The 25326-nt window shown below is 52.2% G+C and overlaps 1 pseudogene; it reads left to right on the forward strand.

Moving 5' to 3' along the window:
• Positions 1 to 25326, forward strand: part of LOC132334959 (zinc finger protein 850-like) — a 114077-nt pseudogene that overhangs the window by 73579 nt on the left and 15172 nt on the right.

A 25326-nucleotide genomic window follows, 5' to 3' on the forward strand; every position in this document is an offset into this window, starting at 1 on the left:
GTGCTCAGGGGTTGATGCTCTCAGTGTGCCAGAAAATGCATGTTTGCTGTGTCTGTGAATGCCAGAGGGCAGAACCTGGCCTGCTGGTTGCAGGCAGGAATGCCCAGCAGCCCAGCCTGCCTGCACAGGCAGCAAGAAGGCCTGGAGAGCCAAGACTGGCTTTTCATCCTGGAACCACACTGTCAGTCAATGCTGGTCATGTTTCTCCAAGCAGAAAAGGCCTTTGAAGCCCATAGTCAAGAGGCACAGCCTGTCTGTGTTTCTGTCACTTTGGGCAAGCTGATTGCTCTCATGGTTTTATGATTCTTCCTTGCTGCTTTACTGCTAATTGAAATTTTCTTTGCCATCTCCTTGTTTTAGGGATTGTCTTGCTGTGTTCCTTCCCTCTTTTGCTTTTCAGGTTTGCTTTTCTTCCCAGTAAGGCCACAGGGCTTGGTCTCCTCTCTTGCTGCTCTGCCTGCCTGACTGTATCCCCACAACGTCCCTACCCAAACATGATCTGCAACAGGGGAATTTCTTCCTTCCCCCAGGACAATGTGCTGTTTTGCTTTCAGGGAGCACATTTTCCCTCTGGAACATGACAACTGAATGGCTGTGTGCAGGCAGAAGCCAGCAGGTTTTTTGGCCTTGTTGAATAGGCAGATGACTTGGTTCAGGTGCTCTGTCTCCATCCTGCTGGTGCTGACTTGCTCAGCCCTTCCTTCCCAGCAGGCACTGCCCTACTGGCCCTGGCCAAAATGCTGGAGGCAGACAGAAGGGATTCCAGTTCAGCCTTGTGAAGGATGTGCCTGTGCCTGCAGAGCTGAAAGTGCTTTGGAAAAGGGGCCAAGGAGGGATGCCAGCAGGGCACGGACAGGTCTCCTCTGGTTCTGTTGGCACAAGTGGCACAATGATCATTTGGTGTCTTTGCTGCAGATTCCTTGGCTGGTGAAGGTGTGCATGGAGAGCTGCCCTTATTTCCAGCTGGCGTGCCCCAGGGATGTGTACCATGTGGTGCCAGCAGGCGCCTCTGCCCCTGTGCGCATCCGCTTCAGCCCCGCCGAGAACAAGGTGAGAGTGGAGGAGCCAAAGCACAGAATGATCTGCACAGCCATTGTTTTCCCTGCACTCTGGCTCCAGCCCATTGCATGCTGTGAGCTTGGCTCCAGGCCGTGGGCAGGCAGCCTGCAGCCAGTCACACCTTGGCCTGTGCTGGCAGGCACTGCAGCCAGGCCTGATAGGCTCTGCTTCCCCTCCCTGCACATCCCTGAGCATTGCCAAGGGAAGATGCAAGAGGGAACAGGATGGAAATGACAGAGGGCTGTTGATAGATGTTGGGCCATCTCTAGGTCCAGGGGAAGGGGTTTCATTATGATGGAAAACACCAGAGGAACCAAGAGGTCAGAGAGCTTTCCTCCTTGATGATTGGCAACAGCTGCCCTGCCTGCCCCTGGGCTGGAGCAAAGACGGTGCTTTTTCACCCCCTCTGTTCTCCAGCCTTGCAGCTGTGCTGTCCCAGAGCACAAGTGAGCATGGTAGAGCTGCAGGGCCAGGGCAGAGGATGTGCTGTGCCCGTGAGCCCGGCCTGGCACAGTCAAACTGGTCTCTGGGTGCCCTTGGTCAGCAGAGGTTGCTGAGCTGCAGGGGACTGGGACACCTGCCTGAAGGAGCTCGTGCAGGGCAGGTACAAGCTGCAGGCAGAGCTGTGAGCTCAGAGCCCGTGGCAGTGACACTGCTGGGGCTCTGTCTTCATGCCTGTCCCTGTGCTTTGTCAGCTGGCACCCATCCCGTGCCAGAGGTGCTTTTGTGGGGAGGTTTGAACAGCAGTGCTGAGGCCCTGGCAAGTCTGATCTCAGTGCTGGGATCTGGAGGGTTCCTGTTCTGATCTGGAGGCTTGTTCATAGGGAAGGGTTTAGGACATGGCATGGAAGGGAGGAAGCCTTGCAGGGAAATAAAGAGAGGCCCTTTCCAACAGCATCCTGCTGCCTCTTGGCACTGTTCTTCTCCTGTCTTTGTTGGAGAGGAGTTCTGAGAACACTGATGTTTCTACAGCAGGTCAGAGGTGCAGGATCTCTTTGGCTGCAGCTGTTTTCTCATCTTCCTTCTGCTGCTTAGAGCCAGTTGAAGACTTTGTCCTATTCTCAGACAGTGGGAATATAGAAACCTAGAGCAATGTCCTGTTTGTCTCAAGCTCCATGTTCCTTAGAATGAACTTAGGAATTGTTCAACAATCTGTAAATTTAGAGTAAAATTATGGTGGCCTAGGGTATGGGTATGACCCAAGTGGCACAAGAGCTGAATGCCACAGAGATAGGGTTTGCAAAGTGCACTGGTTCCTTTAAAATGTGACATATTAGTAGAACTTAGTGTTCATTTTAGGGTGCAATAGGTAAATTGATGCCCTCGGAGGGTTATAGTAATGGTTTTTCTTCTGCCATGAGGATGGCACTAAACGCCCTGTGCTGAGGCAGTTTCTTTTCCTGCAGGATTATTGCCATGAGCTGGTCTGCATGACATCAAGGGAAAGGATAGTTGTGCCCATTGGTGCCCGAGCTGTCCTGGACTTCCCTGCCCATCTGGACTCCTCCAAGTGTGCAGTCAAGGGCAGCACCCAGAAGACTCTGCTGGGGCACAGTGTCGGTACCCGGGCAGCTCGTTACCAGCTGAGCACCCAGAGGTGAGGCAGCTCATCTGTCCTTGTGCAAAACACCTTTGGGTGACAGCAGAGCTGGGAAAGAGCAGCAAAGGGAACCAGAGCATTGCAGCTGCTGCCCTGCAGCCTGGCTGGAAGGGAGCAGGATGGATGGCATCTGCTCTTGCTTTCTGTGGCCTTGGAGCTTTCTCTGTCCCAGATTTGCTGGAGGCTGCTGGAACATGTTGGTAGCTGGCTTGCACCCTCCTGAGCACAAGCAGCTCCTGAAACACTTCCTCAGCACTGTCAGCCAAATAGACCCATTCCCTGAGAGGCCACAGGCACGTGGCTTTCCAGTGGTCCTGGAGGGGACCTCTGGCAATCATCTGAGCAAACACACTGCTGAAAGCAAGAGCAGTGTCTGGGCATTACAAGGTGCCATTGGGAGATCTGGACCTGGCTTTAGATGCCATAGAAGGGAACAAACATATCAATGGACCTAGCTAAAAAGGAGAAGAAAAAAACCTATTAAAACCCCCTCCATCCCTTATCTTTTCTGCCTGTCAGGTGCAGTAGTGATTCATTGAGAGGATGGATCTAACAGGGTGAGAAGTGTCTTAAGGAGCAGCTCACAATGAACAGAGAAAAGGCCAAAACTGAGCTTGCCAGCCCCATCTCATGGCAGTGCTTTTCATTTTGTTATTACAGTGTCGGGGATGTCTCCTGCACAGCTCTTCTATCTGTGGGCTCAGGGAACAGCTTAGTGCAGTTGGCTGAAATTCAGAGGAGTTGAGTTTAGCTGTAGACCTTGTGTCCTTGGCTCTTGGGGAGCCAGGTGTGTGTGAGAGATGACTGCTACAGGAGAAACAGAGGAGTCGGGTGGGTACAGCCCAGGGTGGGATGTAGCAGGTGAAGGGGCTGAATTGCAGTCAGTTTTTCAGGCCTGAGACTGAGTGCTAGACTTCGCTGGATGCTCTTCTCCTGATAATTTGAAAAGAAGAAGACACCTTCTTTCTCAGGCAAGCCCTGAAGTCACCTCCAGGAATGTTCTTCCCATCCTGCCATCTGAGGGCAGGAGCATGTAACATAGGGCAGGAGTGGGAAGGGAATGGAATGGAAGGTAGTGCTGAAGCCTGGCCAGGGATTCCCCTAACTGGCAGCTTCTCTGTTCTGATGAAATTTCTGGCAAAAGACCAAGGGAAGAATCCTGTGCCTTGCCCCCAGCAGGCACTGATCCCCCGAGCCCCAGCAGAGAGCTGCAGCAGGGCTGGCATCAGCCCCAGGGCAGATGCAGGAGCACGTGCACTGCTCTGGCTCTGGGGCTGCTGGGGCCTTGTCTTTCCTCCCCTCCCTCCAAAGTCTCATGTCCAGCCCATAAACATTGCTGGCCCAAGGCTTCTCCACCAGCCAGCAGTGATGTTCTCCCCAGTGGCAATGGGAACAGCTCAGCCCATCATTGCAGCCAGAGGTCCTTCATGAGCAGAACCTGAAGCAAGTTCATCAGCTGTCACTGCTGACATGAACAAAGCTCAGCTTGCCAGATGTTCTCTTTGTTTTTGTGTGTGATGCATTCATCACCAAAGTCCCCAGAAGACACTTTGAAGTGACAGATTGACCAGCAGCAAAGCACCAAGGCCAGGAACTTTTGTTTCCTCAGTGGGGCTGTAGAAGAGCACAAAGCCCAGCAGCTGCTGGGCAGAAGCACTTTTCCTCTGGGCTGTCCCTGAGCACCAAAGCACAGAGTCTTGTGTTTGTCAGGCAAGAGCTCTTTACCTGGTGACCAATCCTGATTGCTCCTGTTGAATCCAAAGTGTGCACAAACACAGCTGCATCATTATTTCAAGCACATTGCACAGAGTTTCTCTGCTGGGCCAAGCAAGCAGTTACTAGCCTGCATGACAACCCAGAGTCCCAGACTGCATTGCTGGTAAATACACAGGCAGTGGGATGGATCAGCCTTGGGCAGCAGCTGCTCTGGGATGTCCCAGCTGAACCCCCAGCAAGGCCCCCAGGGCTTTGGAGATGGGCCAGCCTGGCTGATTCTGCAGCAGCAGCAGTGCTTGTAAAAACTTGTGTTAATAATCCGTGCTGGGTGGGCAGCAGCAGCCTCAGTTCACCTCTGCCAGCCCTGCTGGGGGGGACAAGCTGTGCTCCCAGCTGCTGTGCACAGAGTGCTCTGGTGCCTCTTGGCACAGCCAGGAAAGGGCTGAGGTGGGAGTCAGGGAACTGCAGCAGGAACTGTCCCAAGGACTTGGGCATCCTCCCGTGGGCTGGGGCCATGGCAAGAGATAATCCTGGCCCAGCACAAGGGAGAAGGGCTGATCACAGGGGAGGCAGAGCTCAGTCCTCAGCACCACAGCAGCGTGAGGCCTTGTCCCTGCCAGGCTGAGCCGTGTGCTGCTGGGATAATGTAGTGGGAGCAGGAGAGCTGATGCTGGCTGCTCTGCAGCTTTGGAGCTGGGCTGCTGCTGTTGGCAGGCACTGGCTCAAGTAAAGAAATGGAAGCAATCTGCACTGGATTACACCAAGAAGATAAGGGAGAGGGATAAAAAAGAGCAAGGAAGTTCTTACTTAGCAAGAGAAAAGTGGTGAGTAGGTGTGCCCATAGTGGAGAAACAATGCTGCTGGCTTTGTTTTTGGAGGAAAAGTGCTGCTTTTGTATTTTGGAAATCAAGAGGGAACCTTTCACCATCAAAGAACTGATTCTCCTCTGTCCCTCCCCCAAAGTGGTCATGGGGTGTTTCTGCATAAGCAGCTTTCTCCTTGAGCAAGGGCAGGTGTCTCTTGTTGAGATGTGCAGAGCAGAGCCAGGGGCAGTCCTGTGAACACAACACAAGGCCCAGGTCACTGCTCCTTGAGTTTGAACCAAAAGGCAGAGTGGGCATTGATTGGCAGCAACCATGAAATCAACTGGTGAGTGTTGTGCTGCTTCAAGTGCTGATTTCAGTGAATGTTGGTGACTTTTGGAGTCTGTCTGCTGAGATCAAGGACAGCTGAGGTGCTGTGCTGTATTCAGGACACCCTGGTTTGGTTGCTGAAGCTGTTGCTCTTGGCTGTGCCAGCTGTTGCACTGCTGACAAGCTGGTCCTTTCCTCTAGGATCCATCTGTCCCCTGGCTAGAACTGTTGCTGCTCCTTTCAGAGGATGTTTGGGAATGGCCTGGATTCATGTCTCAGAATTCTGTCTGTAATGATTGTGTGGGTAAAACTCTGCTGAGAAAGCTCCTCCATGGGAACAGCAGTTCCAGCTAAGAAGGAGCAAAGCAGGGAACCTGTGGCTGCAAGGGCTGCTTACAGAAGTGTGTGGGGACACCTTTATGTCCATCCCCTTGCAGATGGGGAAACTGAGGCATGGAGCCATGTCTGGGTGTGTGTTCAGGGTCCTTCATGGGACCAGCAACAACCTGGGGGCTTCTCCTGCCTGCCCTGTGCCCAGAGCCCATCAGTGGCTGTTGGCTGCTGGCCACTTGGCTTTAGCTGCCTCCTGTGCACGGGGCCCTGTGCTGAGCACATGGGGCTGTGTTGGTTGGAAACCCAGGGTGTCCTGAGCCCAGGTTTTGTGCCCCCAAGCCAGGACAGCCGGACCTTTGCAATTCCTTTAACCGAGCCATTTCCTCCTCTGTCCTCGCTCTCCAGGGGCAGTGTCACTGCACCGAGTTTACACTTCAACCTCCCTGAGCTCGACTTAGGGGACATCTCCTTTGGTGAGTGTTCCCTGGGCTGGGACACAGCCTCAGGGATCTGTGCCTTCCAACAGAACAGCATCCCTCACTCACGCTCTGCCCTTGCAGCCTCTCCAGGCTGTGAACTGCAGGGCTGCTGCTGCTGCTGCCTCAGGTGGCATTTTGCCTTTGGGAGATCCAATAGGAGCAAGGAATAGAAAGTCAGTATTTTCTGGGTTCTCTGTGCTGCTTTAAAAGGGAGATGTCTGCCAAGGAAAGTGGGAATCTTCCTGCAATGGAAAGATGAGCCCATCCCTCCAAATTATTCTACCTTTGAAATGACAGGGCTCCCAGGCAAAACTATGGGAAAAGGAATAACAGTTCTTTCCCAGACTCGATCAGGAGAGCACAGACAAGGAGGCAAGACAGACGTTTCCCACTGCCAAAGGGCAGGGGGATGTTGGCAGTGCGGAGCAGCAGCAGGCAGGAGCGGGGCAGGCAGGCAGGGTCGATGGCAGCGCTGAGCTGCAGCCAGGACAGTCCCGGGGCCAAGCACACAACCTCCCGCAGCAGCAGCAGCCGAGCTTCGATCCCCGAGCGGGAGGAAGGGAAGCTCCGCTCCCTGCCTGAGATCAGCTCTGACTGCACAGCCGCCCCCAGTATCACGCCTGAAATCCCAAAAATCCCCAAGGGGAAAAGCCCAGCCCCAGGGCCAAAATCCCCCAAAACCCCTCTGCCCCTTTCCAGACCTAGGACAACATTCACTGCAAAGCCTAAACCCAGAACAATGAAGTTCCTGAACTTTGGAAGGAAACTCATTGCCTTTCCTGAGCTGCTTCTTCCCCAGCCTGCATCAGCACAGAGGCACTTGTCAAGTTGCCTTTTGAAGAAATGGAACAAGCAAGGCAACAGATGGAAATATGGTTCTGAACCAGGAGATTGATCCTGCTGAATCCAATTTCATTCCTAAGGTCTCTCCAGCTGAAGGCAGCTGTTGTATCTTTGCTTCTTTGTAACTGTTGACTGTTGTCTGCGTGTGCTGAGCTCAGTCTCATTTGAGGGTTTGACATCTGGGTTTGTCCTTTTTGTGCCTCTCCTGCCTCCCTGCTGGAGTCACTGCTGGAGCTGGCAGTGGTCATTTGGATGGGCCCAGAGAAACTCTGGGCTGTACCTGCAGTTGTTTTTTCTCCCCATCTGTGTTCCAGGGACTGTTGGTGAGCAGGCCTGGGGAGAAGTCTCCTCCCCACAGAGCTGGCCAGCCCAGCCAGGTGTGCCCTGCAGAGCAGGTTGTGGCTGCTCTGTGGGCTCTACAGGACATCCCCACCATGAGTGGCTGTATCTCTGGCTTTCCAGGATGGAAAGCAAATCTCAGAGCTAAAGTGGGCTAAACCCTTGCAGGCAGCAATCCCAGTGAGCAGCATGGCTGTGATGTCCCTGTTTGTGGGGTGAGCTGGGAGCTGGTTCCTAATTGCTAATCTCAAAGCAAGGCTTGGGTGTGCCTCCAGCTGAGTGGGCTCTGAGCTGTCCCGTGCTCAGTCTGTTTGGCCCAAACCAAGAGATGCCTCAAGGATGCTGCAGAGAGAAGCTGCATTAGGGTGCTTTGCACCACGTTCTAGTTCCTGATTCCATCCTCACTTTCTTTTGCTGTAGCTTCTTCTCAATGACGACTCCCTGTTTATATCTCTTGAAAACAGTGGGAGTGTTGGCAGGCTTCCCAGGGAATTTGACAACTTGAATTCTCAGAGTAAATGCTGGGTCTGGGTGCACATCCATCACTGAGAGATAAGTGGTGCTGGTTTGGGACAAGTGAGGGAGCTCCTCCCCATCCCAAAGAGAGAAGCTTGCAGTGTTGAGCAGGGCTAGGAGTGGGCATTTTCAAGGCTGCAGTCTGGAATCTGTGTCAAAGGGAACTAAGTGACGATTAATTCCTCTCGCAGCTTCTTGGTGGGCTGTAGTTCAGATAATAAAGAGCTGAACTCCAATCCCACTTTGATCCTGCCAGGATATTCACCCCAGGATCATGTCATCACGGGTGCCTGACTGGATATTTGTGTCCTTTGCCAGGCTTTCCCTACACCCAGCGCTGTCGCCTCACCAACAGCTCCGCGGTGCCGCTGATGTTCCAGCTCCGCATGTCGGACGATGGCAGGCAGCCGGCTGTTGACAGCGTGGATCAGATCCGCAGGCACAGCGACCCAGCCTGGAGGAAGGGAATCCACTTCTATGTGGAGCCCAGGGAGTTCACCATGAATCCCAGCCGAGGGACCATCCTCCCCCAGGGACACCAGGACATCGAGGTACAGCCAGAGTCCAGCCACAGACGCTGCAGCACCAGGGCTGAAGCGTCACTGGAGTGTGGGAGGGCTTTAGCTCTGGTGCCAGCTTTGAGCATGGTGGGAGGGAGAGATCTGCACTGCTGGGAGGCCTCTGCTAGCTGGCTTACTCGGGATGTTCCTCCAGGAGCACTGTTTGGTTTCCTGGAGGAAAACCTCATCTGCTGAGGTCACATACCTGATGGTCAAGGCCTGAAGCCATTCTTGTGTTTTTGAGAGTGATTGATTTGATTGCAAGTGGGCAGAGCAAGGATGATGGCAGAAGGTGGCTGTTAGAGAGATGTCATTGTATAAAGCAGTTGGCTTTTCCACTTGGTCTCATTTCCCCTCTCCTGGGGAGCAGAATGATTTGTGTTCACTGCAGGAAGCTCCAGGGGGAAGAAAAAGCTCTGCAGCCATGAAGTGCCCAGCACCTGCTGGGCCACACTTTGCCCTCAGCTTGCTGCTGTAAAACTGAACTCATTGTGTTCAAGTCAGATTCCCTCTGCATGGATGTCATTGTAGTCAGATGAGAAATTTGCCCCTTAATTTGAATGCAGTGTTGCAAAGAGCTTTAGTCTAATGTTTGAATGTAGCTGACCAATGCCCTGATAGCAAGGTGTGTTTAACAAATCTGGTATTGCCAGAAGGTTTTTGTTGCTCTGAGACTGTGCTCTACACATGGAGCTGCAGAAGAATGAAGGCCAAATCCTCCTCAAGAACTGGAGGATATCACACATGGGTAATGAGCTTTTGTAAGGAAGAATTTCCTGTTGTTCTCTACCACCAGGTGACCCTGTGTTCCAACACGGTGATGGAGTTCCGCCGGAGGATGCTGGTGGATGTGGAGGGCATTGGCAAGGGAGCGGCAACACTGGTCATCACAGCCAGGTACCAGCCCTTGCCTGGCCTCCCCCAGGCACTGCCTTGCACAGGCTTTGCTGGCTGCAGCTTCCAAGGAGAAGTGCTGCTTAATGGCCTCATGTTGTGCCAGCTGGACATGAGAACAGCAGGGCTTGGACAGCAGCCTGTGGTGAACAGCAGCCCTGCTCACAGCCCAGCATGGTCCTGGGCCCTCTTCAAAAGGGACCAGGAATGGTATCATTTCTTGGCCTGGGTTTTGGTGCTTGAGGTGGAACAAATTTCCCGAGGGCCTCCTCTCCTTCTTGCTGCAAGAGATGGAGTTGTGCTGGTTGTGACCAGCGTGCATTGGTTTGGGCCACAGCAAGCAGCCTGCTGAGAGTCAGGCTCTGCTTCTGTTCATGAGGGCACATGGCAGGGGGGAAGTGGCTCCCAGCAAGAGTGGTGAGGGCGAGGTCTTAGGAGGGGAAAGCAGCCCTGGATGTGGCAGCTCAGCTCCAGTTTTTCTCCTTCCCTCTGCTTCCCATTTTGAGCTGTAATGTTCTCAGAGTTTAGATCAAAAGTCATTGTTGCTGCAACAGAATTGCATCCTGCAGTGCTGCTGTGGGTGCCAGTTGAATGCCCAGAGGGATGCAGCTCCCTGGTGCTGTTCCCTGTCGCAGGCAGAGCCATCCAGTCAGTGCCTGGGATGCCATTCTGTAAAGCAGGTGGAGCTGGGGCCAGTCAGTGCCTGGAGCTGGGGAGGGAAGGAGGGAGGGAGCTGCAGGGCCTGGGAGGGGGTGATCAGCCACTCTGGAGGGCAGCTGGTGTCTCGTGCCCTCCAGGGCTGGGGCAAAGACCTGAGTTCTCAGGCAGAGCAACAGCACCATGGGAGAGAAGGGAGTCATTTTTCCTGAGACACTGGAGCTGTGTGTTCCTTGAGCCTTAGTGAACCCTGATCCTTGTTGGGAAGGCTCCCCCAGAGCTCATGGATCACTGGAACTGTGACAGGAGTCCTTGCAAGCCTTCTTGGGCAAAGGAGGGGCTGAGGCAGCTGTGGCACAAAGTGCTCTGCCTGGGGCACTTGGCAGCCTCTGGGTGCTGCCTCTCAGGGTTTGCCCCTCCTTGACGAGACCTGTTTGAGTGGGAAGAGGCAGAAGGCAATTTATCCCTGTAGGGCTGTTAAATGTCCATTTGACAGTGACCAATGTGTTCTGCTCCATTGCACAATCTTTGGGGGTAAACGTTCTCCATTCTCTCAGTATCTCTGATTCCCCTGGGGTCATCTTTTTGCCCAGATGTCTCGTTCCTGAGCTCCAAGTGTCCCCCTATGTGCTCCAGTACGATGAGTGCCACCTGAAGGTGCCCTACGAGAGGAAGCTCGTCATCAGGAATCCCAGCCACCTTCCTGGCTGCTACGGGCTTATTCCCCAGGTTTGGCATCACATCCACCTCCTCCTGTCAAATATTATTGAGGAGATTCTTAGGGGAAAAAAAGGGTTTGGATAAGACTTTACTGCTTTCTATTCAGTCTTAAAGATCTGCTGCGAACAGGATCCTACCTGAATGTAAACTTGAGGAGGCAGTGTAAGCTGCTGAAGAAACAGTTGATGTTCTAGTCTTCAGCGTGTTTACTTGTGGGAGATCTTAGAGGGCTGAGAAAAGCTGCTGCATCCACAGACACCAGTGCCTGTGCTGGCAGCCTCCTTGCAGGATCCCCTGGGAGTGCTAAGCCTCCAATTCTTGCATCTTGTTTGTGCCTTTTACCTTTGTCCTGGGGAGTTTTAAACGTTTGTGTAAGTTGCTGTTGCGGTGAATGTTAAGGAGTCTAAAGTTTCTTCAGAGGTGCCTCTGAAGTTGCATTTCATTCTGTCCCTTCCAGAAACGCAAGGAGGACTCTGCTGTGTTCTACTCCAGCCCCCAGCCCTGTGGGATTGTCCAGCCCCAGAGCACAGCAGAGATCCCAGTTGTGGTGGAGGTGCAGGCGCTGGGCGAGCATCGCACCAACGTTCCCATCGGCGCTCTCGGGGATGAGAGAAACCCCCTGGTGAGGGCAAGGGGAGCTGTGTGCCTGTGGGCAACTGCTCCTGGCAGGGGGCACAGAGACAGGGATTCTTCCGGGGAAAACAGGCACAGGCTGCTGTGGAGAAGGACAGGAGGGATGGGTGGCACAAACAGCTCGTGCCTTAGAGGTGGGAATCTCAGTGTCTGACACAGAATGGAGTTCGGCTAAGCTGGGATCCAGGGTAATTTTAGTTCATTGTTCTTTAAAATGCTGTTCACTTTGGAAACATCTGGTTTAAATGCCATCTCTCTGAGCACAAAATAGGAGGTCAGAAGACTTCTGGGAACCTTGAACTTTCTGTAAAAGAAAGGAAAGCTGGCATTTGAAGAGTGGATGCAAAGATTGAAACTTATATTAAGACATATGGAAATGGTGATGCCAAATTCTCTGGATGGCAGCAAACATCTGAACCTGGGCCATTGTGACACTGCCTGTAAATCAGTGAACAGGAAGGACAGGCAATGCAGGCTGTGCCAGGGAGCCTCAAGTTTGACAAAACAGTTGCTTTCAACTCTCAGGCTGCTTCCCTTAAAGAGGAAGGGTTCTCCCCACCAGAAGAACCAGTTGTTAAACTGTCAGCCTGGTCTTAACTAAAGATTTCTTGCAAATCTTTTACCTTTGTGCCAATAATTTGTAGTTTGAAAGGTTCTCTTACCTTAATGCTTTTCAATTTGGAGGTGAACATGTATATTTCTTTTTCCCCAAAAGCCCAGCATTTCAGCTGGAGAGTGCTAGGTGTCCCTAAAGAAATAACTTGAGCAGGGTGTAGCTGTTGAAGGTTTTTTAGGTTTCCCTGTTGTGGTTTGGTTTGGGTTTTTTTAAATCTTTCTTGCTTGCTTCCTGGCACAGAGAGCACAATTACGGAGCTCAGGACGGCTGACAGAAACCTCCCCAAGCCCAAGGGTGACAGAGCTTGGCAGGATCCCAGCACCACAGCCTGTGCATGTATGGATGGGGAATGTGACCTGAGTCACCTGGGAGTGTTGGAAAATGTCAACCAAGCCCCCAGCAGTGTCAGGGGAACATTCCTGATAAATCCCTGGTGGAGCTGCAGAGTTTCTGGCCTGGGGCACTGGGGGGGCTGTGCTGGCTGGGCACTGGCTGGGTCTGCCCCTGGGTGCCTCAGATCTCACCTTTTTGCTTGCCTTCTCTGTCTTTTCCTCTCCCACTGTGCTTTTGGCATCCCACAAGGTGTTCATGCCTGTCCTCTGTAGCTGCTCAGTGCAAGCAGTTGCAGCTGCTGCAGCAGCTCAGTGTCATCCCTGGGCTGCCTTTAGAGCAGAGCTGCTCCAGCCTGGATTGGGAAGGGCTGGATCAAACCATTTCTCAGTTCAGGGTGCCAGCACCCAGCCAGGGGCTGCATCCTCACCAGAAGCTGCTGGTGCAGGTGTCCCTCCCTCCCACTGCATGTCCCTGTTCATAGTTCTCTTATTTTCCAGAGATGAGCTTCATCCACCTAAATTTAAGCCCCAACCAAAAAAGGAGCAGAGAACCAGTTTGGATTCCTGGGCATCTCGATGGAGGAACTTCAAGATCAGGAAGGAGGAGCCAGTCACAGCCCTGAGAGAAGTGCAGGATCTTGCCCAGTCTTCAGGAGCAGAGGTAGATTTTCTTGTCCACCCAGTGCTTGTGTTGCCTCCCCAGCCTGCCAGCACCAAGTCATGCTCGTGCTGACCTCCCTTTTTGCTGCCCTGCTGTCCTGTGCCCTGGCAGTGGGCTGGGCAGCAGGGCCAGTGGCTGGACATGGGGTGAGTGGGAGGGAGAAAGAGGAGAGTTTTCCTTGGAGAAGCTGACTCAGATCCTACAGGCCTGTGCTGAGTCTGGGTTTTGTGGCCTTGTTTCCTTCCCAATGTAAGATGAGGCTTTTATCTGCATCATCATGCTCAGAGCTCCAGCTTCCTTCCCAGAGCAAGCTGGGATGAGTCCTGATCTCCATGGAGCGAAGTCTTCCCAAGCCAGCCAGACTCCCTGTGTGCAGGGCTCTGCTTTCACCCCAGAGCTGCTGTTGCACTGCTGGCCCTGAAGCTCTCTTACAAAGGGAGACTTTGCTCAGTGGCTGTCTCTTCCTCCCAGCGCAGAAAATGGCTTGTTTTTCAGGTGCCAGCACAAACTCCTGAAAACCCTCCCCTCCCACAGGGCTTGGAGGGATTCAGGTGCTCCCTGGATGTAGCGCACACTCCCCTGGAAGGCAAGAGGGAATCTTTCTCACTTGCCCATTGTCAGTGTGGCCAGCAGGGCTGGAGCTCCCAGTGCCACTGGGGGCCCTCAGCTTTGGCCACAGAGGGGCCTCCCCTCCCTCCAGGCCCAGCACAAAGTGCTGCTGAAGCAGCTGCTTGTTGGAGAGGCCGTACAGGACACGTTGTGGGGCTGCCCAAAGACGCTGTGCAGTGCCTGTGGAGGGCACTGCTCCCCCTGGAACTCCTCAGGTGGTCCACAGGAAATTTTTGCAGGAGCTTTTGCTGTAGCACCTTGAGAAAGCAGCATTTGAATCAGAGAGAGAGGGGAAGAGCCTCAGGAGTCAGATGAGCTGGGCTGGACTCCTTCGCTCAGCTCCAAGAGCTCTCACTCTGAGTCTCCTCCTTCTCTAAAAGCAGGAAGTTTTTAAACTTTTTCAAGGCAAGTTGTGCATCAGAGAGAATTTCTACTGCCAGGAGACATCCCAGTTCCCTTTAATGTAATGTACTAATTAATGCATTGACCTGTGAGCATGGGAGAAGATTTTCCCCATGGTCCCTGCCCTGGTCAGAGGCATGGATGCAGGAGGAGGTGAGGGTGATTCTGGCAGTGTTTGGGAAATAGGCCCCTCCAGGTCCAGCTGCACTTTGCTCCAAGATGCTCTTCTGCATCCATTTCCATGCTCAATGCCTCAATCTCTCCTGTCTTCCATCCAGGCCTTCAGTGTCCTGCCACTCTCAGGTGTGCTGCAGCCAGGACAGAGCCAGCAGGTCTCCTCCACCTTCTCTGGCCACCTCAGCAGCACCTCCAATGTCACCGAGCTGTGCCACATGGAGGGAGGCCCCACCTGCGAGGTGCTGGTGACCGGGGAGGCCTCAGGTGTCAGCTCCTCCCTGAGCCCCCGGGAGATCAGCTGTGGCTCTCAGGCACCTCTCAGGGAGAGGTGAGTGAACCTTGCATGGGTTACTGCTCTGCCATGGGTTCTTGTCCCTGCAGGGCTTCCCTGCTCCAAGGACTCTGAGCTCAGAGGTGCTGCATAGCAAAGGCCAGAAGCAACACAGGGATGGCCACTCTGAGCTCCCTGGCTCTCAAGAGAGGAAGGACCTTCTTCTGTTGAGACAGAATATCTTCTTCTCTATTGGAGTGCTGAGCCCTCCTGGCTTAGCTGCTGCCTGCAGGGAGCTGGGCTCGGGGCTTGCCTTGGCACTGCCTCTGGAGGTGTCTTGAAGTCCATGGTGTTGAGTGGCATCTTCTTCATCATCTCCCTTTTTCACCCAAAGTTGTGGGATTGTGGGATGGGCAGGCCTGAGGAACAGACCAAACCTTGCTTTGGGTCCTGCTCCTGCCCCAGATGAAGTCCTTGCAATGCTGATCTGCCAGGTTCTCCTTGTGGTGGGACAGCACCCAGAAAAGCTCATGTCCTTGAGGCTCCCCTTCAGCTGCAGCAGTAGGCAAGCACAGGAGAAGCTCAGCTCCAGCAAGGCAGCCCAGCTCAGGACACACAGGCAAAGTGTGGAGCTGGGAGGGGAGGCTGCTCAAAGCAAGCCTGTGCATCAGGACTTCTTCAGGCCAGGCTGAAGTTGGTTTCATGGGGAGGAGATGGATGAGGCTGCTTCCAATGGTTTCCATGGCAGCCAGCCCTGGTTTGCTTGGTCACAGCTGGGTTCCAGCAGGAAATCTGGCTGACAAGAGCCTGTCTGGCAAGAGAGGAGTTCCTGCAGCCTTTGCTTTCTGACTGATAGGATTGTTCTCATTAAGGAGCAGGCTAGGAGTCCTTAAAACCGAAGATCAGGGACAGGGACTCTCCTAACTAATTAAAGGCAGACAGTGGTGTGTTTATTAACACCGGCGGGTGGCACCAGAGCCGTCCCTAAAAGGCGTGACCGCGCTGCCCAAGGTTCTCTGCCCTCTCTTTATTTCCCCAGATCTTACATACAATACATCTGCACAGCCCCAGCACCTCCCATCCCTGCTCTGTATTCAAATGAGGTCATTGGTCCTTCACACCTGTGCAATTCTTCTCTTGAATTGGGTTGTTGGTCTGAAATTGGGTCCGTGGTCTTAAGGGATGAAGTCAGGAATGTCTTCATCAGGTCTCTGTGACCCTCTGGCACGATCCAAGATCCCTTGCTTAGTGATTGATTGACATCAAGCCCAGGTGCTAACCATTGTTCTACTGGTTTCAATTTGTTCTTCTAACAGTTCACTTACTCCACTTCCTTCTAGAAGGAAGCTCCTAATGGTAAACAATAGAACAATCAGCTCCAGCTTAAGCATCTCATAATCATTAACCTATGGTCTGCCTATCTGCCTTACATCCTGATCCATGGGAATTGCTTCTAACCCTCAGCTGAAATCTTAACCCTTTAAAATCATGCTTCAGCTGTGCCCAGGGAGAAGGGGCTGAATGAGCTGAGTAAGAATGGTAGGAGAGAGAAGCAGATGTCAGCAATCTGTGCTCTGCTCTAACCTGGGATGCCAAGAGACAAAGGGCGTTTTCAGCACCAGCACAGAGAGCTGGTGGATCAGCCTTTGGCACTGGGCTGGAGGGCTCTGGCTGAGCCTTAAGAGGGAGCTTGCACAGTCAAGACCTCATGATGACAAAGCTCAGGTTTGGCTGGTCCTGGAGGTCCCCTTCCACCAACGCCCTCACTTGGGATGTTCCCAACCTCTGTGGGTTGAGGAGAATTCATGGAAATGGCCTCAGGGTCAAGGAATGAAGTGCAGGGCCAGCCAGGACTGGTGAGCCCAAGTTTCTGGTGGGGACTCAGCCATGTTTTCTGTTTTGTCTGCAGAAGGGAGCTGAAACAGCCAGCTGAAAAACTTCAGGAGGAGGCAAAAACCTTAGAGGAGGAAGAGAGGCGGCATGAGGAAGAGAGGTGGAAAAAGGGAAAGAAGGGAGTCTCTGTGGGGAAGCAACCTCCAAAAGCAGAGAAGGGGAAAAGCAAACCACCAGAGAAGGATGAAACCAAAATCCCACAAAAGGAAACAAAATCCCCAAAGAAGAAGGAAAAGAAAGGCCCAGAGAAGAAAGAAACCAGAGAAGAAGGTCACCAAAGAATCAGAGAAGAAGAAAACCAAAATGCCAGGGAACAAAACCCAAGCAGCAGAAAAGAAGGAGCCAAAAGCTCCAAAGAAGGAAGCCATAGCCCTAAAGAAGGGGGGAAACTGAAATCCCCAAGGACCCAGCTGAGCTGGAGAAGAACTTTTTATTCTTTATGCAAAAAGCTCATTTTACACAGTTTGTCAGACCTCATGTGCAAGTTTAGTTGATAGATTTTGTAGCGGTTATTCTAATATTGGTTAATAAAATAGATTTTACTTGTGCATCAAATCTCTCTATTGTATTGTTTCTCTGTTCTCTTCACTGATTCTCATGGCACAAATCCCTTCTTGTTGCAGGTGCATTTGTTTCTCACCCTCAGAATAGATTATTCACAAAGTCTCATTCTCAAAATCACTTCACATGGGAACTTGTAACTGCTTAGCTGCACTCAGAGGAGATGACAGGCCAGCTGTTAATAGAGCAGAGCAAGGCCTGATTTCATAGGGCCTTTCTTTTATCATTATTCTACCTGTCTATGGCATCTCCTCGTTTTCGTTCATTTAAAAAAGGCTCCTATGTTCTGATGTTGAAACTGCTCACTCTGTTGAGGGTATTATCTCATCAAGGTTATCCCTGGTTATCTATTAGATATGGGACAAGATAGATAAAAGAGCACTTACAGTCAACAAAACTTACCAAATTCTATCAAGTCATTGCCACAGGGTTTTGCAGCATGAGAAAACAGAAGAATAATGTCCAATGTCTCTTGGAGAAATGGAAAGAAATGACCATTGTTTCCAGTTAGTTGAGAAGTGTGAGAAAGTCCATTAGCTGGAAATGTTATCTTTGCCATCCCTGAATGTCCTCCTGGGAGCTGGAACAGGGAATACCTGGAGAAGGTCAGTAGGAGCACTGTACCATGAGGGTGCCCTGAGGCTTTTGTTGGCAAAGTGCCTCTGTCAGTTTCCAGACCCAGCCATGTCTTGGCAGTCCTCCTCCTGCTCCTGCTCTGGCCACAGAGGCTGCAAGGTGATGAGGTTATTTCTCTTTGCCCTGGGCCTCATTTTTTCAGAGCTGATCAGTGTCTGATGGAATGAACAGGTGACTGCTTTGAGCTGCTGATGATAAAACACAGGCACATCTTCTCCTGAAGGTAATGAATCAATTGGGCTTCACTGTGGTGCACTCAGTTGGGATTTAGATGTGATGATCTTTTTTCCAAATTTTTTTCCAAATAATGTAAATATTGCATTATTAAGAATGATTAGTTGTTCAAATTTCTCATGTCCATTTTGCATTATTTGAACGTTCTTAAGGCATTCATTCCTCTTTTTTGTTTTTTAAGAATGAGATGCATGTCTTTTGTTATGAGTATGAGGCAACATCACAGTAAAATAATTCATGCAGTGGACAAGAAACTTACAGCAATTAGGAATAATTTGGATACAGCAATCAGGAATATTTCAAATAGCAGACAAAACTAACAACATAGGTGGAATTAGGTAAATAGCAATCTCTGAAATAATGTACCATCATCCCAGAGTCTGCAAACAGCTGACAAACCTCCATTCAGAGGGGACTTGGATCATTATTTCCAGACAATAATTCCCAAGCTCCCTTTAAAAGTAGTTCAACTGTCATGTCTAGAGGGTCAGATTGCCAAGTCCAAGCAACTCAAATCTAGTTTTGATGCAGAAAACATCTGGCTCTGTTGGCAAATTCCAGTCCAGGCAGAGCTGAGGCCTGGCCACTACCCAAGCTCTAAGTGGGAGAGAATTCCCTAAAGATAATTTAAAACAAGGCTCTTGAGAATGGCACTTAGGAGTGAAGGTCTGGGGGTGACAGACTAATGAACCATCCAATAGCTGTCTCCTCCAAAATTCCCTCAGCACAGAGATGCTTTAAACCCAGCAAACTGTTGGAGTGGTTCTGTAATAACAATTGGGGCTGCATCTGATTCCTTAGAGGAGATGTCACAACGCCATCAGTTTAGAGGAGGCTTCCCACAGAGCTGAGAGATCATTTCTTGGAACTCTGAAAAATCCTTAAAAATGCTGAGACAGCCTTGGGTCAAACCATGGAGGATTTTGGTGGGATTTGGGGCAGATTGTTTGGTGTGTATCCAGAGTGACTTTGGGCAGATTTGGGGCCTGCTTGGGGCAGGTTTGGGGCAGGTTTGTTGCTGATGTTGGGGTTTTTCTCCCGTTTGCCCAGCTGTGGGCAAAGCCCCGAAGCACATCCTGTTCCTGCCCCAGCTCCTGAGGAGCCCAAGGAGCTGATGCTCTCCATGCTCTGCCCCCAGGGAGATCTGGGGCAATCCCGGCATCCCGGGGATTCTGGGGATTCCAGGCGGCCTTTGGGCGTTGGGGGATTTTGGGGCTTGGGGGGTGAGGGGGGCTTGGGGGGCTTGGGGCTGGATTGTTTGGGGAAAGTGTCGGGATTTTGGGGGGAATGTCTGCATTTTTGAGGGTGAATTTCTGGGGTTTTAGGGTGAATTTCTGGATTTTTAGTAGGAAATTTCTGGATTTTTGGGGGTGAATTTCAAGATTTTCTAGGGGGGAATTTCTGAATTGTGGTGGAGATTTTGGATTTCTGGCGGAGGGGGAATTTCTGGATTTTTTTGAAGGGGAATTTCAGGATTTTTGTGGGAATGTTTCTGGATTTTGGGGGAGGGGATTTCTGGATTTTTGGGTACGTTTATGAAGTCTTTGGGAATGTTTCTGGATGGGGAACAGGGATGGTTTTGGATTTTTTGAGGAGGAATGTTTCTCGATTTTTTGGGGAAAGTTCATTTTTTGGGAATGTTCCAGGATTTTTTGGAGGAACATTTCTGGATTTCTTTTGGGAACATTTCTGAGATTTTGTGGGAATGTATCAGGATTTCTTTTTGACAAATTTCTAGACTTTTTTTGGGAACTGTTACTCATCAGGGAACATTTCTGAATTTGGGGGGGGAAACATTTATTGATTTTTTGGGGGAACATTCCCGGCTGTCTGGGGAACATTCCCGGGTGTCTGGGGAACGTTCCCGGGTGTCTGGGGCTCTCCTGGCCCCGTTCCCTCCCAGGTTCCCGGGGTTCCAGGAGCTGCCCTGGTGCCCGGGCGCCGCGACATCGCCTGGGTGCAGTTGGACACCGAGGTGCAGGCGGGCGCCGCCCGTGAGGCCCTGCAGGGCTCCAGCATCACCCAGAGCAGCGCCAGGAAGATCTCCTTCGCCAAAAAGGGACCCAGAACACCCCAAACCCCACCTAAACACCCCCAAACCTAAAAAAACAGGTCTGAAATCCCCAAGAATCCTTAAAAACTGCCTCAAACCCACCCCTAAATATCCAAAAACTGCCCCAAAACACCCCAAATCCCTCCAAACCATCCCAAAATCCCATACAAATGCCCTGAAATCCCTCCAAACCTCCCAAATATCATTCAAAACTGCCCCTGAATACCCTACAGGCCCCCCCAAAACACCTCAAATGCCTTTAAGCAGCCCCAAAATCCCATAGAAAGACCCTAAAGTCCCTCCAGACCACCCCAAAATCCCATAGAAATCTCATGAAATCTCTCAAAACCACCCCAAAATCCCATAAAAGTGCTCCCAAATCCAATAGAAACACCCCAAAATCCCACAAAACCACCCTAAATCACCCTAAATTCCGAAAAACTGCTCCTGCATCCCATAGAACTGCCCCCAAATCCCATAGAAACACCCCAAAATCCCAGAAAACTGCCCAAAAAATGGTCCTGACCCTGCCCCAAACCCACCACGCCCCCCCACTCCCCCAGGTAAACTCAGCTCAGCCCAAATCCTCCTTTTTTATCCCAAATCCTTCTTTTTTTAATCCCAAATCCTCATTTTTCCCCAAATCCTCCTTTTTTCAACCCCAAAATCTCTTTTCATCCAAAATCTCATTTTTCAACCCCACATCCTTCTTATCCAGGATTTGGGGTCAGGGGGGTTTTGATCCCAACGTTTGGGGGCTGGGGGGTTTGACCCGAAACATTGAGGATTGGGAGGGTTGGGGGGGGTTTGGCAACTCAGGGTTTGGGGATTTTTGACCCCAAACTTTGTGAATTGGGGATTTTCGACACCCCAGGGTTTGGGATTTGGATGTTTTTGTTCCCAGGATTTGGGGTTTGGGAATTTTTGTCCCCAGGATTTGGGGATCAGGGGGTTTGCTCCGAAATTTTAGGATCAGGGGAGCTGGACACCCCAGACGTTTCACACCCCAGGATTTGGGGTTGGGGGTTTTGATGCCAAAGTTTGGGAATTGGGGGGATTGACCCCAGGATTTGGAGGGATTTAACTCCAAAGTTGGGGGGATCAGGGGGATTTGACACCCCAGAGTTTGGGATGGGGGGGACTTTGACCCCAAAGTTTGGGGACTGGGGGATTTGACCCCAAACTTTGGGGATGAGGAGGGTTGGACACCCCAAATGTTTCAAACCCCAAGAGTTGGGGATTGGGGATTTTAACCCCAAACTTTGGGGGTTGGGGCTGTTTGACACCTCAGGATTTCCGATTTGGGGGTGTTTGATCCTAAAATTTGGGGTTAGGGCTGGGGGGTGGTTGAGATCCCAGAGTTTGGGTTTGGGGGTGTTTGACCCCCCAGTGTTTGAACCCCCAGGATTTGGGGTCGGGGGCAGTTGACCCCAGGATTTGGGGTTTTTGACCCCAATGTTTGACCCCCTGGGTTTGGGTTGAGATCGGAGCCATTCCCTGGGAACAGCGGCGGGATCGGGATTGGGAACGAGATCGGCAAGGGGAGAGACCCTGACCCAATCCCGGACCCCAATCCCAGGGAGAGACCCCGCCCCAGTCCCGGAATGGACCCATCCCCACAATCCCGGACCCTTCCCCAGTCCCAGCCCTTCCCCCAGTCCCAGCCCCTCCCCAGCTGCTGAACGGACCCTCCCTCAATCCCAGCCCGCCCCAATCCGGACCGGAGCCATCCTCAGAGCCTCCCCTATTCCTGGCCAGGACCCTTCAATCCCTTTTTGGGGCGGCTCCTGCCGCTTCCAGCCCATTCCTGGGGGTTCCAAAGGGCCCCAGGGACCCTCCCCATTTTGGGGGTGTTCGGGTGGCCCCAGGGCCGCCCCGAGGGCCGAGGGGGGATCGAAAGCCCCAAACCCGAGGGGCTCCTGGGGGTGCCCAGTTCCTCCCGTCCTCACCCCAAATCAGATCCTGGCCAATCAGAGCGCGGGGCGCTGATGACTCATCAGTGTCCAGGAGTGGAATTTGGGGAGGGGGGGAGGTGACCCCGGGGATGGGGATGGGGCGTGCGGGGGCAGCTGGGGCCATACTGGTGGCACTGGTGGTGCTGGGAGCGCCGTGAGAGAGGGGGCGGGGGCCCCAAATTCAACCAAAGGGGGGTCGGGACCCCCAAAGGGAGCAGGAGGGGCCTGGAACCCCCAAAACCAAGCACGTGGGAGGGGATTGGGGACTGGGGGAACGATGGGGAAGGGGCGGGAGGGCGGGGGGAAAGAGGGGGATGAGACCCCCAAACTGAGCTGGGAGGGAGCTGTGGACTGGGGGAATGCTGGGACAGGGGAGGAGAGGGGCGGGAAAGGTGGAGTGGGACAAACTGGGTGAGAAAATCAAACTCTGCAGTCAGAGCAGGGATTTGTTTGTCCACTGCTGGGAGCGAGGGGGATCTCTCTGGCAAAAACCCTCTCGATCTCCTTTAGCCTTCAGTTGCATTTTAAAAGTCACAATTACAACACCTCATTAGCATACTCACATTTGCATAAAGCTGTGTCACGGTTTCACAGCCGTGTGTGGCTTCAGCGCCTGCGTCAGCTCCTCCTGTGGTGCTCGTCAGTCTTCTGGTGGTCTTTTGATGAAGGCTTCTGTAGTCCTCCTCACGTTGGAACTTTTTTCTCTGGATCATCAGCCCATGCCTGGTGCTCCTTGTTCTTCGGTCTAACTGGGTTTTAGTTGATTTTGCCCTTTGCAAGTTCTGTTAAAACTTGCTCTCCTGCTCTTGGTGTATTTGTTGTGTCCCTTGCTCTGCTCTCTGGCTTTCTCTGCTGTCTCGCTGGCTTTGCCTGCACATCTCCCTCCAGTGCTGCTCGTGGTGAACCTTTCCTTGCACAGCCCTGAGGATTCCCCCCAGCCCGGGCTCCCAGCAGCTCCACGCCCGGCCAGGAGGAGCAGCAGGGCCGGGGCTGACAGGGCGTCCCCCCAGATGTGGCCCCCGCTGGTAACACAGCCGGGCACTTGGGAGGCTGCCTCAGGCTTTATTGTCCCCCAGCATCCCAGGAGGGAGCAGAAAATCTTCCTGCAGACGCTGATTCCAGAGGCTCCCAGCGCTTCCTTGTCTCCAGGAGCTTCTGTCAAGTCCCAGTGGACCCTCAGTGCTGCATTGTTCCACAGCCTCACAGCGCTCTCCTGGCTTCCATGAGGTCCCTCTGTGTCCCGCTGCAGCCTTGGCTCCATGAGGGTCTCCTGGTTTCCATGAGGGTCTCCTGGCTCCATGAGGGTCTCCTGGTTTCCATGAGGGTCTCCTGGCTCCATGAGGGTCTCCTGGTTTCCATGAGGGTCTCCTGGCTTCCATGATGCTCCACTCTGTCCCAAGGGGCATCTGCGGCTCAGCTTTGGAGCCCTGCAAGATCCAAAGATTTCCCCCCAAAAACACTAGCCCAGGGACCCCCAGGATATTTGGGCTGAGCTCCCGCTCCCCAGGCACCTGCATGGAACCCAAGTGACCACTGTGACTCCATGGAATGTCCTGGAACAAACTGTCCCTTGTCAGATAGCGGGGTGCCATGGAACACAGGTGCCACTGGGACATGGCCACTGCCCATGGAACCAGGTGTCCATGGTGACAGAGCTGGGCCTGATGGAACACTGGAGAACATTGTTACCCCATGGAATCTCATGGAACCAGGTGTCCATGGTGACAGAGCCAGGCCTGATGGAACACTGGAGAACATTGTTACCCCATGGAATCTCATGGAACCAGGTGTCCATGGTGACAGAGCCAGGCCTGATGGAACACTGGAGAACATTGTTACCCCATGGAATCTCATGGAACCAGGTGTCCATGGTGACAGAGCCAGGCCTGATGGAACACTGGAGAACATTGTTACCCCATGGAATCTCATGGAACCAGGTGTCCATGGTGACAGAGCCAGGCCTCATGGAACCTAATGCAACACAGGTGAACATTGTTACCTGTTGGAACCCTGGCTGCTGAGAATTTTAGACTTTTTGAGCTGACACTGACCCCCTAGAGAACACTGCATTTGACCTGAGTCTGTGGAGAAGGCTTCCAAAATGGAATGATGGAACTGGGATTACATCTTTGAATGGAAGGGTGTAATAGCACATGGTGGAAAACTTAGAGTTTAAGGTTTTAGAATATAGTAAAATATATAAAGCAAGATGGAGGTTTCAGGGCAGAGTTGATCGTTTTTCTTTGCCTTCTTCTTCACCTTCTTCTTCCTTACGCTCTACTTTTCCTTCTCCTTCTCTTCCTTCTTCTTCACCTTCTTCTCCTCCTCCTCCTCACCCTCGTCCTCTCTCTTCCTCCTCCTCGGGTTTGGGTGGTATAGTGTAATTGGATAAAAAAGTCCCTGTTGTCAGGCACAGGTGGTTGGTTGTTGGATTAAAAGTAAAAATAATTGAGGTGTCATCTCTTAATTGGACAGTTTATCTTTAAAAGACCTTGCAAAGGGAGAGATGGAACTCCATTTTTACCTTGTTGGTGAAGTGCTGCAGAGCTCACAGCTCGTGAGACTGTTACATGGACAAGAGCTAATGAACACCTGAGTCCAAACAAGAAACACTGTCTTGTGATTTAATCCCGACCTTGGCAGAGAAGAAGCAAAAGAATTGACTGTTCCCCCACGGAATCTCATGCAACCAGGTGTCGACTGTTTCACAGTACAGCCTCAGAGAGTGGGGAGACCATTGTGACACAATGGAATATCCTGAAACCAAGGCTCTGTTGTGACAAACCTGGGCTTTATGAAAACAAGGACACTGCTGGGATGCAATGAAATCTCAAGGAACCCAGGGTCAACTGTCAACACATCAGCTTCTCAGGAAACCAAGGAAAACACTGTGACACAGAGAGGGGCCTCATGGGACCCAAGAGACCATGGTGACACCGTGGAATCTCATGGAACCAAGTCTGAATTGTTACAGGACCCAGGAGACCATGGGGACCCCGTGGAATCTCATGGAACCAAGTGTCCTGAGTTTCACAGCTCAGCCCCATGGAGCGCTGGAGACCATTGTGTCCCAGTGGGAACACAGGGAACAAAGGCTCCACTGTGACACAGCAGGGCCTCATGGAACGCAAGAGATCATCCTGATGGAATGGAAACTCATGGAACCAAGGGCCCACTCTTTGGCTGCATGGCCCCATGGAATGCTGGAGACCATTGTGGCACCATGGAATGAATGGCACAAAGGCTCTGCTGTGACCCAGCAGGGCCTCATGGAACCAAGGACACCGCTGGGATACAATGGAATCTCATGGAACCAAGGTCCAGTTGTGACAAAGCTGGGTCTCATGGAACCAAGGACACCCCGTGATGGAATGGAATCTCATGGATCCAAGGATCAATTGCCAACACATCAGGTTCTCATGAGACCAAGCAGAACATTGTGAC

The sequence above is a fragment of the Haemorhous mexicanus genome, chromosome 16, assembly GCF_027477595.1.
Source record: "Haemorhous mexicanus isolate bHaeMex1 chromosome 16, bHaeMex1.pri, whole genome shotgun sequence".
Lineage (NCBI taxonomy): Eukaryota > Metazoa > Chordata > Aves > Passeriformes > Fringillidae > Haemorhous > Haemorhous mexicanus.